Here is a 12,709-nt window from a genome sequence, read left to right as displayed (position 1 = left end):
TATGGGTGGATGTGCACTATACAAATTCAAAAGCAGTTTGTGACACATGGAAATTGCACAGCAAGGAGGGTACATTTAGTAGCGACTAGAAATCTGGAGATAACATTTTACTACCTCTGGGGGAGTGGTTAATTCATGGACATTTTTACTTGATTTTATTATTCATAATGTGTATTACTTTATAATTAAACTTGTTCCTCTGTAATTTTCTATCACTACCTTAATATATGACCACACATTTCACAGTTTAAAGAACATTCTACAGTTCGTAAGTTAGAAATCTAGCAGTCTTGGCTGGGCTTTCTGTTTCGGGTCTTAGAAGGTCAGTGAGGAGGGGGCTCATGAGGCATAGGTTCTTGTCTGCAGCTTCCAAGAGAGAGTCCACTTCCAGGACCATTCAGGTGCTCAGCAGGACCCATTTCCTCCTGGTGGTCTCTGTGTCGTGCTTCCGTGGTCACACCTTGCGCCTGGTGTCCCTGAAGGAAAGAAGAAATACTGTGTCCCTGTGGACTCATTGGTTCTCTAATCTTTTACAGTATATTCAGTTGAAAGGATCATCACAAGTATTTTATGTCAAGAAGGTTATTACCTCAAGGTCTAAAACTAGAAACTGTTCACAGTTAGGTTATGATTCAAATGCAAGTCATGGGGTTAGTAAATAGAAAAAATTAGTGACCCCCAATCTACCCGCTGCAACTGCCATCACCCGCCTCTTTCCCTCTCCTCCTTCATTCTCTGCTCCCCATGGTGACCTCACTCTCTCTGCCTGTGACCTTTAGATATCTCTAGAACTAAGGCTTTCCCTTCTCAGCCTCTTTACTGCTCTCCCACACCCATCCTGTGCATTTCAGACCTTCATCTCCATGAAGCCTCTATCCCCTGATCCCAAACTCTCAGCCCAGCCCTCCTCCCCTTCTGCTCTCCCAAGCCTTTTATCCTTTGTTTCCTCCTCCTCCTTTGCCCTTTGTCCTCTCGTCATTCCAGGGACTTCCGCCCATTTCTCATGTCTTGTGTGCCTAATGCCCTCAAATGTCCCAGTCCTCAGTTACCAAGTCTCCTGCACCATTTCCCCCATGACACCACCTTTATGGCAGAAAGTGAAGAGGAACTAAAAAGCCTCTTGATGAAAGTGAAAGAGGAGAGTGAAAAAGTTGGCTTAAAGCTCAACATTCAGAAAACGAAGATCATGGCATCTGGTCCCATCACTTCATGGGAAATAGATGGGGGAACAGTGGAAACAGTGTCAGACTTTATTTTTGGGGGGCTCCAGAATCACTTCTATGGTTATTGCAGCCATGAAATTAAAAGATGCTTACTCCTTGGAAGGAAAGTTATAACCAACCTAGTAGCATATTCAAAAGCAGAAACATTACTTTGCCAACAAAGGTCCTTCTAGTCAAGGCTATGGTTTTTCCAGTAGTCATGTATGGATGTGAGAGTTGGTCTGTGAAGAAAGCTGAGCGCTGAAGAATTGATGCTTTTGAACTGTGGTGTTGGAAAAGACTCTTGAGAGTCCCTTCGACTGCAAGGAGATCCAACCAGTCCATTCCAAAGGAGATCAGTCCTGGGTGTTCTTTGGAAGGAATGATGCTAAAGCTGAAACTCCAGTACTTTGGCCACCTCATGCGCAGAGTTGACTCATTGGAAAAGACTCTGATGCTGGGAGGGATTGGGGGCAGGAGGAGAAGGGGATGACAGAGGATGAGATGGCTGGACGGCATCACTGACTCGATGGACGTAAGTCTGAGTGAACTCCGGGAGTTGGTGATGGACAGGGAGGCCTGGCGTGCTGTGATTCATGGGGTCGCAAAGAGCTGGACGCGACTGAGCGACTGAACTGAACTGAACTATAATTCCTGACTCTGCAATTTCCCCTGCAATTTTGGGGAATAGTTTGAGAAGAAAGGAATTAACTCTTCTTTACATATTTGGCAGAATTCACTTGTGAAGCCATCTGCTCCTGCACTTTCATTTTTTGGAAGCCTTTTTAAATAGCTCATCTAAATATGATATTCTCTGATGACTTAGCAGGTAAAGAATCTGCCTGCAATGTAGGAGACACAGGTTCAATTGCTGGGTAGGGAAAATCTCCTGGAGGCGAAAAATGGCAACCCACTCCAGTATTCTTCCCTGGGAAATTCCATGGGCAGAGGAGCCTGGTGGGCTACTGCCATGGGGTTGCAAAGAATTGGATGCAACTGAGTGACTGCATATCTATATCTAAATATATATATAGAAGTGTATATCCTTCTGGTGTGATGTGTCATTTAAGGCCAGTGTTTCCTCATTGATCTTCTGTCTGGATGACCTGTCCAGTGTTATCAGTGAGGTGTCAAAGGTCCCTACTTTTATTGTTACTGTCAATTTCTCCCTTATGTTAGTTAATACTTGCTTTATGTATTTTGGTGCTCCTATCTTGGGTGCATAAATACTTAAAACTGTTGTATTTTCTTCTTGGATTGATCCTTTGATCATTATGTAGTGTCTTCCTCTGTCTGTTTTAAATGTCCTTATTTTAAAGTCTAATTGGTCTGGGAATTTCCTGGCAGTCCAGTGATTAGGACTCAGCGCCTTCACTGCTGTGAACCAGGTTCAGTCCCTGGCGGGGTACTAAGGTTCTGCAACCCATGCAGCCAAAAAACATTGTTTTAAAAGGCTGTTTTAAAAATCACTTAAAATTTTAAATATACTGGCATGTGGAGTATGAGAGGCTTATTGGGATATACTAAAGTTTCAAAAAAGTTAAAAATAGAATTACTGTATCACCTAGTGATTCCACTCCTGGATATATATTGAAGAAAAAGCCAAAACACTATTTCAAAAAGATGATGTACCCCAGTGTTTACACTAGCAGTACTGACAATTGCCTTGATATATAAGCAACCTAAGTGTCCATCAACAGACGAATGGATAAGGAAGATGTGTATTCACACACACACACACCACACACACACACACACACCACACACACACACACAATGTAATACTACCTAACAGTGAAAAAAATGAAATTTTGCCATTTGCAGCAACATGGATGGCCTTGCAGGGCATTGTGCTAAGTGAAGTAAGGCAAATACTGTTTGAAAAATATAACAAATGAGTGACTATAGCTAGAGGGAAAAAAAGCAAACTCACAGATACAGAGAACAAACCAGTGGTGACCAGGAGGGAGGTGGGAGGTGCAGTGTAGGGGTTGCAGAGTGGGGGTGCACAATGTTGGCTGTAAGACAGGCTCGAGGGGGACTTGCCCGGTGATCCAGTGGCTAAGACTCCCATGCTTCCAGTGCAGGAGGCCCAAGTTTGATCCCTGGTAGGAAACTAGATCCCACATGCTGCAACTAAGCCCCGGCACAGCCAAAAAAAAAAAAAAAAAGACAGGCTCAAGGGTATAGTCTACAAAATGGGGGAAATAGCAATATTTTATAACCGTAAATGGGAAGTAACCTTTAAAATTCTATTACATTTTTTTAATTTTTAAAAATAAAAAAAATTTAAAGATTTTTTATTCTCAAAGAATATTTGAAAAAGTAGATAAGCTTTTGTCAAATTTTTCTCTTAACCAGTGTACTTCAGAGAATTGGGAAAATATAAATATGTGAGTTGCACCACAATTCATACCACACACATAGACACACAATAAACAAAAAATGCTGATCACTGATTCAATTATAATATGCTTTATTAACACAGATCACAGTTTCCTTTGTGAATTATCAGTATGTATTCACAACATCATTTTTAAAGGCTTCTGTCCATTCCCAGAACAAAATGCTAATCACCCTCCATTGTTGCCATTGGTTTATTTTCAACCAAAACTGCAATGCAAACAACTTCACTGCAAACAAGATGAACAGTCACCTCTGCTTATTAAAGACACTGGCTTTTCAAGCGGAGCTTATAATCAGTCCAGGCTTGTTCCTGTAGGTTTCCATTACTCTCCACACTCTCGTAACAGACAGTGATATTCTTCCTTATTACTTCTGTGTATGTTCTAAACAGTTTACAAGAATCATATTTTTTAGAGGAGAACATAGGCAAAACACTCTCTGACATACATCACAGCAGGATCCTCTATGACCCACCTCCCAGAATATTGGAAATAAAAGCAAAAATAAACAAATGGGACATAATTAAACTTAAAAGCTTCTGCACATCAAAGGAAACTATTAGCAAGGTGAAAAGGCAGCCTTCAGAATGGGAAAAAATAATAGCAAATGAAGCAACTGACAAACAACTGATCTCAAAAATATACAAGCAACTCCTACAGCTCAACTCCAGAAAAATAAATGACCCAATCAAAAAATGGGCCAAAGAACTAAATAGACATTTCTCCAAAGAAGACATACAGATGGCTAACAAACACATGAAAAGATGCTCAACATCACTCATTATCAGAGAAATGCAAATCAAAACCACTATGAGGTACCATTTCACACCAGTCAGAATGGCTGCGATCCAAAAGTCTACAAGCAATAAATGCTGGAGAGGGTGTGGAGAAAAGGGAACCCTCTTACACTGTTGGTGGGAATGCAAACTAGTACAGCCACTATGGAGAACAGTGTGGAGATTCCTTAAAAAACTGGAAATAGAACTGCCTTATGATCCAGCAATCCCACTGCTGGGCATACACACTGAGGAAACCAGAAGGGAAAGAGACACGTGTACCCCAATGTTCATCGCAGCACTGTTTATAATAGCCAGGACATGGAAGCAACCTAGATGTCCATCAGCAGATGAATGGATAAAGAAAGCTGTGGTACATACACACAATGGAGTATTACTCAGACATTAAAAAGAATACATTTGAATCAGTTCTAATGAGGTGGATGAAACTGGAGCCTATTATACAGAGTGAAGTAAGGCAGAAAGAAAAACACCAATACAGTATACTAACGCATATATATGGAATTTAGAAAGATGCTAACAATAACCCTGTGTACGAGACAGCAAAAGAGACACTGATGTATAGAACAGTCTTATGGACTCTGTTGCAGAGGGAGAGGGTGGGAAGATTTGGGAGAATGGCATTGAAAAATGTATAATATCATGTATGAAACGAGTTGCCAGTCCAGGCTCGATGCACGATACTGGATGCTTGGGGCTAGTGCACTGGGACGACCCAGAGGGATGGTATGGGGAGGGAGGAGGGAGGAGGGTTCAGGATGGGGAACACATGTATACCTGTGGCGGATTCATTTTGATATTTGGCAAAACTAATACAATTTGTAAAGTTTAAAAATAAAATAAAATTTAAAAAAATAAATAAAATTTTAAAAAAAGAATCATATTTTTAATGTATGCTCAGTCATGTTAAATTTCTGAAATATGTTTGAACTCAACTGATAAATATTTTCAAAGACCTCAAAGATTCAGAACCAAGAGCTCTAACATCTTTGATATTGTGCATATGTGTCCCCTAGTGTATTTGTAAAATGTAAAGTGTATCACCCACAGAGTGACAAGATTTACCCAGGTGAAAATAATTAGTGTGAATTGTTCTGTAAACATTTGATAGAGGGAAAAAAGCTTGGTAGAAATCACCAGTGAAGCCATATAGTCCTGGTATTATTTGCTGGGAGATTTCTGAGCACTATTTCAGTGTCCGTAATAGTAAATTGATCTGTTCAGATTGTTTTACTTCTTCATGATTCAATCTTTTTCTTTTTTAACTTTTTACTTGGTCTATAGATTTTTTAAGATCATGTTGTTTAGTTTTTACATATTTGTAAACTTTCTAGTCTCTGTCCTGTTGTTCATTTCTGGTTTCTTGCCATTGTGGTTAGTATGTGAGTAAGCAAGTCAGAAAGAGGAAGACAAATGCTAATATGATATCACTTATATGTGAGACCTAAAATATGACAGAAATGAACCTGTATATGAACCAGAAACAGAATCACGGATGTGCAGAACTGACTGGTGGTTGCCAAGGAGGAGGGGTTCAGGGCAGGATAGAGTGGGAGGTTGGGGTTAGCAAATGTAAGCTTTTATGTATAGAATAGATAAACAGCAAGGTTGTACTGTATAGCACAGAGAATTATACTCACTATCCTATGATAAACCATAATGGAAAAAATGTGTGTGTGTGTATACACACACACACACACACATAAATATATAACAGACTCACTAATAATTAGTATGATATCAGTCTTCTTAAATTTGCTAAGATTTGTTTAGTGAACCATGATCTGTCCTGGAGAATGTCCAACGAGCAGTTGAGAAGAATTTTGCTGCTTTTGGATGCACTGCTGTGTTTTCGCCTGTTAAGTCCATTTGGTCTAACGTATAATTCAAGTTTAGTACTCCCTTACTGATGTACTTTCTGAATGATCTGTTCACTGTGGAAAGTTGGGTATCAAAGATCCAAACACTTTTTTTCTCTTCTCTATGTCTCTCTTCAAATCTGTTAGTATTTGCTTAACACAGTAACACTGGTGAGTGCATATTTATTTGTTTGTCATCTTGATGAATTGACAACATTATCATTATTTCAGTTCAGTTCATTCACGTCTGACTCTCTGCGACCCCATGGACTGCAGCACGCCAGGCCTCCCTGTCCATCACCAACTCCTGGAGTTCACTCAAACTCATGTCCATCGAGTCGGTGATGCCATCCAGCCATCTCATCCTCTGTTGTCCCCTTCTCCTCCTGCCTTCAATCTTTCCCAGCATCAGGGTCTTTTCAAATGAGTCAGTTCTTCACATCAGGTGGCCAAACTTCATCAACTTCAGCATCAGTCCTTCTGATGAATATTCAGGACTGATTTCCTTTAGGATTCACTGGTTTGATCACCTTGCAGTCCAGGGGGCTCTCAAGAGTCTTCTCCAACACCACAGTTCAAAAGCATCAATTCTTCAACGTTCAGCTTTCTGTATGGTCCAACTCTCACATCCGTACATGACCACTGGAAAAACCATAGCTTTGACTAGAAGGACCTTTGTCAGCAAACTAATGTCTCTGCTTTTTAATATGCTGTCTTGGTTTGTCATAGCTTTTCTTCCAAGGAGCAAGTGTCTTAATTTCATGGCTGCAGTCACCATCTTCAGTGATTTTGGAGCCCAAGAAAATAAAGTCTGTTACTGTTTCCATTGTTTCCCCGTTTATTTCCCATAAAGTGATGGGACCAGATGCCATGATCTTAATTTTCTGAATGTTGAGTTTTAAGCCAACTTTTTCACTCTCCTCCTTCACTTTCATCAAGAGGTTCTTCAGTTCCTCTTCATTTTCTGCCATAAGGGTGGTGTCATTTGCGTATCTGAGGTTAAACTATAAAGAAAGCTGAGCACCGAATAATTGATGCTTTTGAACTGTGGTGTTGGACAAGACTCTTGAGAGTCCCTTGGACTGCAAGGAGATCCAACCAGTCCATCCTAAAGGGGATCAGTCCTGGGTGTTCATTGGAAAGACTGATGTTGAAGCTGAAACTCCAGTACTTTGGCCACCTGGTGCAAAGAGCTGACTCATTGAAAAGACCCTGATGCTGGCAAAGATTGAAGGTAGGAGGAGAAGGGGAAGACAGAGGATGAGATGGTTGGATGGCATCATTGACTCAATGGACATGGGTTTGGGTGAACGGGAGTTGGTGATGGACAGGGAGGCCTGGTGTGCTGTGGTTCATGTGGTCGCAAAGAGTCGGACGTGACTGAACTGAACTCTGCATATAAGGTAAATAAGCAGGGTGACAATATACAGCCTTGACGTACTCCTTTCCCAATTTGGAACCAGTCTGTTGTTCCATGTCCGCTTCTAACTGTTGCTTCTTAACTGGCACCAAGATTTCTCAGGAGGCAGGTAAGGTAGTCTGGTATTCCCATCTCTTAAAATGAATTTTCTGCAGTTGTGAGCTACACAGTCAAAGGATTTGGCATAATCAATAAAGCAGAAGTAGATGTTTTTCTGGTATTCTCTTGCTTTTATGATGATCCAGTGGATGTCGGCAATTTGATTTCTGATTCCTCTGCCTTTTCTAAGTCCATCTTGAACATTTGGAAGTTCACAGTTCACATATTGTTGAAGCCTGGCTTGGAGAATTTTGAGCATTACTTTGCTAGCATGTGAGATGAGTGCAATTGTGCGGTAGTTTGAACATTCTTTGGCATTGCCCTTCTTTGGTTTTGGAATGAAAACTGACCTTTTCCAGTCCTGTGGCCACTGCTGAGTTTTTCAAATTTGCTGGCATATTGTGTGCAGCACTTTCACAGCATCATCTTTTAGGATTTGAAATAGCTCAACTGGAATTCCATCACCTCCACTAGCTTTGTTTGTAATGATGCTTCCTAAGGTCCACTTCACTTTGCATTCCAGGATGTCTGGCTCTAGGTAAGTGATCACACCATCATGGTTATCTTGGTCATGAAGATCTTTTTTGTACAGTTCTTCTGTATATTGTTACCACCTCCTCTTAATATCTTCTGCTTCTGTTAGGTCCATACCATTCCTGTCCTTTATTGTGCCCATCTTTGCATGAAATGTTCCCTTGGTATCTCTAATTTTCTTGAAGAGATTTCTAGTCTTTTCCATTCTATTGTTGTCCTCTATTTCTTTGCGTTGATCACTGAGGAAGGCTTTCTCATCTCTCCTTGCTATTCTTTGAACTCTGCATTCAGATGGATATCTCTTTCTTTTTTTCCTTTGCCTTTCGCTTCTCTTCTCAGCTATTTGTAAGGCATCTTCAGACAACCATTTTGTCCTTTTGCATTTTTCTTGGGGAAGGTCTTGACCACTGCCTTCTGTACAGTGTCACGAACCTCTGTCCATAGTTCTTCAGGCACTCTGTCTGTCAGATGTAATCCCTTGAAGCTATGTGTCACTTTCACTGTATAATTGTAAGGGATTTGATTTAGGTCATGCCTGAATTGGTCGAGTGGTTTTCCCTACTTTCTTCAAATTTAAATCTGAATTTGGCAGTAAGGATTTCATGATCTGAGCTACATTCAGCTCCCAGTCTTGTTTTTGCTGACTGCATAAAGCTTCTCCATCTTCGCCTGCAAAGAATATAATCAGTCTGATTTTCGTATTGACCATCTGGTGGTGTCCATATGTAGAGTCTTCTCTTGTGTTGTTGGAAGAGGGTGTTTGCTATGACCAGTGCATTCTCTTGGCAAAACTCTGTTAGCCTTTGCCCTCTTCATTCTGTACTCCAAGGCCGAATTTGCCTGTTACTCCAGGTACCTCTTGACTGCCTACTTTTGCATTCCAGTCCCCTATGATGAAAAGGCGGAGAAGGCAATGGCACCCCACTCCAGTACTTTGCCTGGAAAATCCCATGGATGGAGGAGCCTGATAGGCTGCAGTCCATGGGGTTGCTAAGAGTGGGACACGACTGAACGACTTCACTTTTCACTTTTCACTTTCATGCATTGGAGAAGGAAATGGCAACCCATTCCAGTGTTCTTGCCTGGAGAATCCCAGGGACGGCGGAGCCTGGTGGCTGCCGTCTATGGGGTCACACAGTCAGACACGACTGAAGTGACTTAGCAGCAGCAGCAGCATGATGAAAAGGAGATCTTTTTTGGGTATTAATTCTAGAAGGTCTTGTAGGTCTTCATTGAACCGTTCAGCTTCTTCAGCATTAGTGATTGGGGCATAGGCTTGCATTACTGTGATATTGAATGGTTTGCCTGGGAAACGAACAGAGATCATTCTGTCATTTTTGAGATTACACCCAAGTACTCCATTTTGGACTCTCTTGTTGACTATGATGGCTACCCATTTCTTCTAAGGGATTCTTCCCCACAGTAGTAGACTCAAACACAGGTCTGGCTCAGTCTCTGGCGGGGAGGCGGTCTCTGGATCCTGGTGTTTTGTCTGAGCCCTCTGAGCATCTCTGGTGGGTATGGGGTTTGAGTCTAAAGGCGATTTCGCCCCTCCTACCTTCTTGCTGGGGCTTCTCTTTGCGCTTGGATGTGGGGTATCTCTTTTTGGTGGGATGCAACATTCTGTCGATGGTTGTTCAGCAGCGAGTTGAATTTTGGAGTTCTCGCAGGAGAAGATGAACACACATCCTTCTACTCTGCCATCTTGCCCTTCTCCTATCATATAATGACCTTAATTTTTTTTCTTGTTGCAGCTTTTGGCTGAGACTCTGTTTTGTCTGGTATGACTCTCGCTACCACTGCTTTCCTTTAGTTTCCACTTGTGTGGCATGTCTTGTTCTAAAGCTTCACTTTGAGCCTAATTTGTGTTTTTAACACTGAAGTCAGTCTCTGATAGGCAGCATATAATTTGATCTTATTTTTTTTTTCTAATCTAGTTGATTTACAATGTTATATTAGCTTCAGGTGTACAGCAATCAATTATACATCTGCATATATCCATTCTTTTTTAGATTCTTTTCTCTTATAGGCCATTATGGACTACTGAATAGATTTCCCCATGCTATACAGTTGGTCCTTAGTAATCTATTTTACATATCGTAATATAGTAGTGTGTATAGGTCATTCCCAGGAGAAGGCAGTGGCACCCCACTCCAGTACTCTTGCCTGGAAAATCCCTCGGATGGAGGAGCCTGATGGGCTGCCGTCAATGGGGTCGCACAGAGTCGGACACGACTGAAGTGACTTAGCAGCATATAGGTCATTCCCAATTTCCCAATTTATCCCTCCCCCACCCTAATCTCAGTAAGGATGTTTGATTTCTACATCTGTAATTCTGTTTTGTAGATAAGTTCGTTTGTACCCTTTTTTTTTTTTTAAGATTCCACACATAAGTGATATATTTGCCTTTCTCTGACTTCACTCAGTATGACAGTCTCTAGTTCTATCCATGTTGCTGCAAATGGCATTATTTCATTCTTTTTTATGGCTGAGTAATGTTCCATTGTATATATGTGTTGTGGTCTGTGCGAGGGTTGGGAAAGAATCTCCAGACATGGAGTATTTCAGAAAGGAGCTTGTTTATTAAGCACAAATATCAGAGATAACGTGGGCACTGCAAGCACAGTCAGGCCGACTTCCTGACAGATCAGGGAGCACCTACCAAAGGGAGACTAGAGAGGGGGAAGGGGATAAACGGTCGGCAGGCTCAAAGGAGAGCCAACGCTTTCCTGGGCTTGAACTTGGGTGAAAGACGCTCAGTTGTGTCTGACTCTTTTCAACCCCATGGACTGTAGCCCACCAGGATCCTCTGTCCATGGAATTCTCCAGGCAAGAATACTGGAGTGGATTGCCATTCCCTTCTCCAGGGGATCTTCCCAACCTAGGGATTGAACATTGCGGGTAGATTCTTTACCATCTGAGCCACCAGGGAAGCCCTTTTGTGGGCCAGTAGCCAAGTATTATAGCCTCAAGACAGAAAATTCTTACTGAAAGTGAGGCACTAGGTGACTGGTTAGGGCACTTTTGGGTGAGTACCAGGATGGGTATTTTTACCTAATATGGGGTCAGGGAACTGGTCGGTAAGGACTATAGGGGAGCTCTTAGCAATGGTTGCTGTAGAGTTCAGTCAGTTCCAGAGATAACAGTGCTGGGCTCCGCATCTGTGGCCTCATACCTGTGACCTCAATATGGGACTCCACAGTACATACTGAATCTTCTTTATCCATTCCCCTGTTGATGGACATTTAGGTTGCTTCCATGTCCCAGCTATTGCAAATAGTGCCGCTATGAACATTGGGGTGCATGTGTCTCTTTAAGTTATGATTTTCCCTGGATATATACCCAGGAGTGGAATTGCTGGATATGGTAGCTCTGATGCTGGGAAAGATTGAAGGCGGGAAGAGAACGGGATGACAGAGGATGAAATGGTTGGATGGCATCACCGACTCAATGGACACGAGTTTGGGTAAACTCTGGGGGTTGGTGATGGATAGGGAGGCCTGGCGTGCTGCAGGGGATGGGGTCACAAAGAGTCGGACATGACTGCACAACTCAACTGAACTGATGGTAGCTCCATTTTTCATTTTTTAAGGAACCTCCTTACTGTTCTCAGAAGTGGCTGTACCAGTTTACATTCCCACCAACAGTGTGGGAGGGTTCCTTTTTCTCCACACCCTACCCAGCATTTACTGTATGTAGATTTTTTGATGATGGGCATTCTGACTGGTATGAAGTGATACCTCATTGTACTGAATAGTTTTGACTAGTATTTCTTTAATAATTAATAATGTTGAGCATCTTGTGCTTTTTAGCTATCCATATGTCTTTGGAGAAATGTCTATTTAGATCTTCCACCCAATTTTTGATTGGTTTTTTTTTAATTGAGCTGCATGAGGTGTTTGTATATTTTGGAGATTAATCCCTTGTCAGTTGCTTCATTTGCAAATATTCTCTCCCATCCTGAGGGCTGACTTTTCATTTATATCTTCTTGAAGTATTAATCCTTGTATCATTATAAAATCAGCTTCTTTGTGTCTTGCTGTTGGTTTTGACTTAAAGTCTGTTTTATGTGACGTGAGTGTGGCTGCCTCCACGTTATTTGGCTTCCACTCGCATGAAATACAGTCATCCATCCCTTCACTTTGAGCCTATTTGTGTTCTTCGAGCTGAAATGAGTGTCTTATATGCAGACTATAACTAGGCCTTATTTATCCAGCCCGCCACTCTGTGGCTTTGATTTGTGAACTCAATCTGTTTACATTTAGAGTGATTTTAGACATGTATGGACTTAGACTGACATGTTATCAATTGCTTTCTGACTGTTTTGTTACTCCATTGTTTCTTTTCCCCCTCTGTGCCTGTCTATCTCTGTAAATCAGTAGTTTACCAAGTT

This window comes from Bos javanicus, chromosome 22 (genome assembly GCF_032452875.1).
Source record: "Bos javanicus breed banteng chromosome 22, ARS-OSU_banteng_1.0, whole genome shotgun sequence".
Lineage (NCBI taxonomy): Eukaryota > Metazoa > Chordata > Mammalia > Artiodactyla > Bovidae > Bos > Bos javanicus.
Note: the sequence above shows the minus strand (reverse complement) of the source record.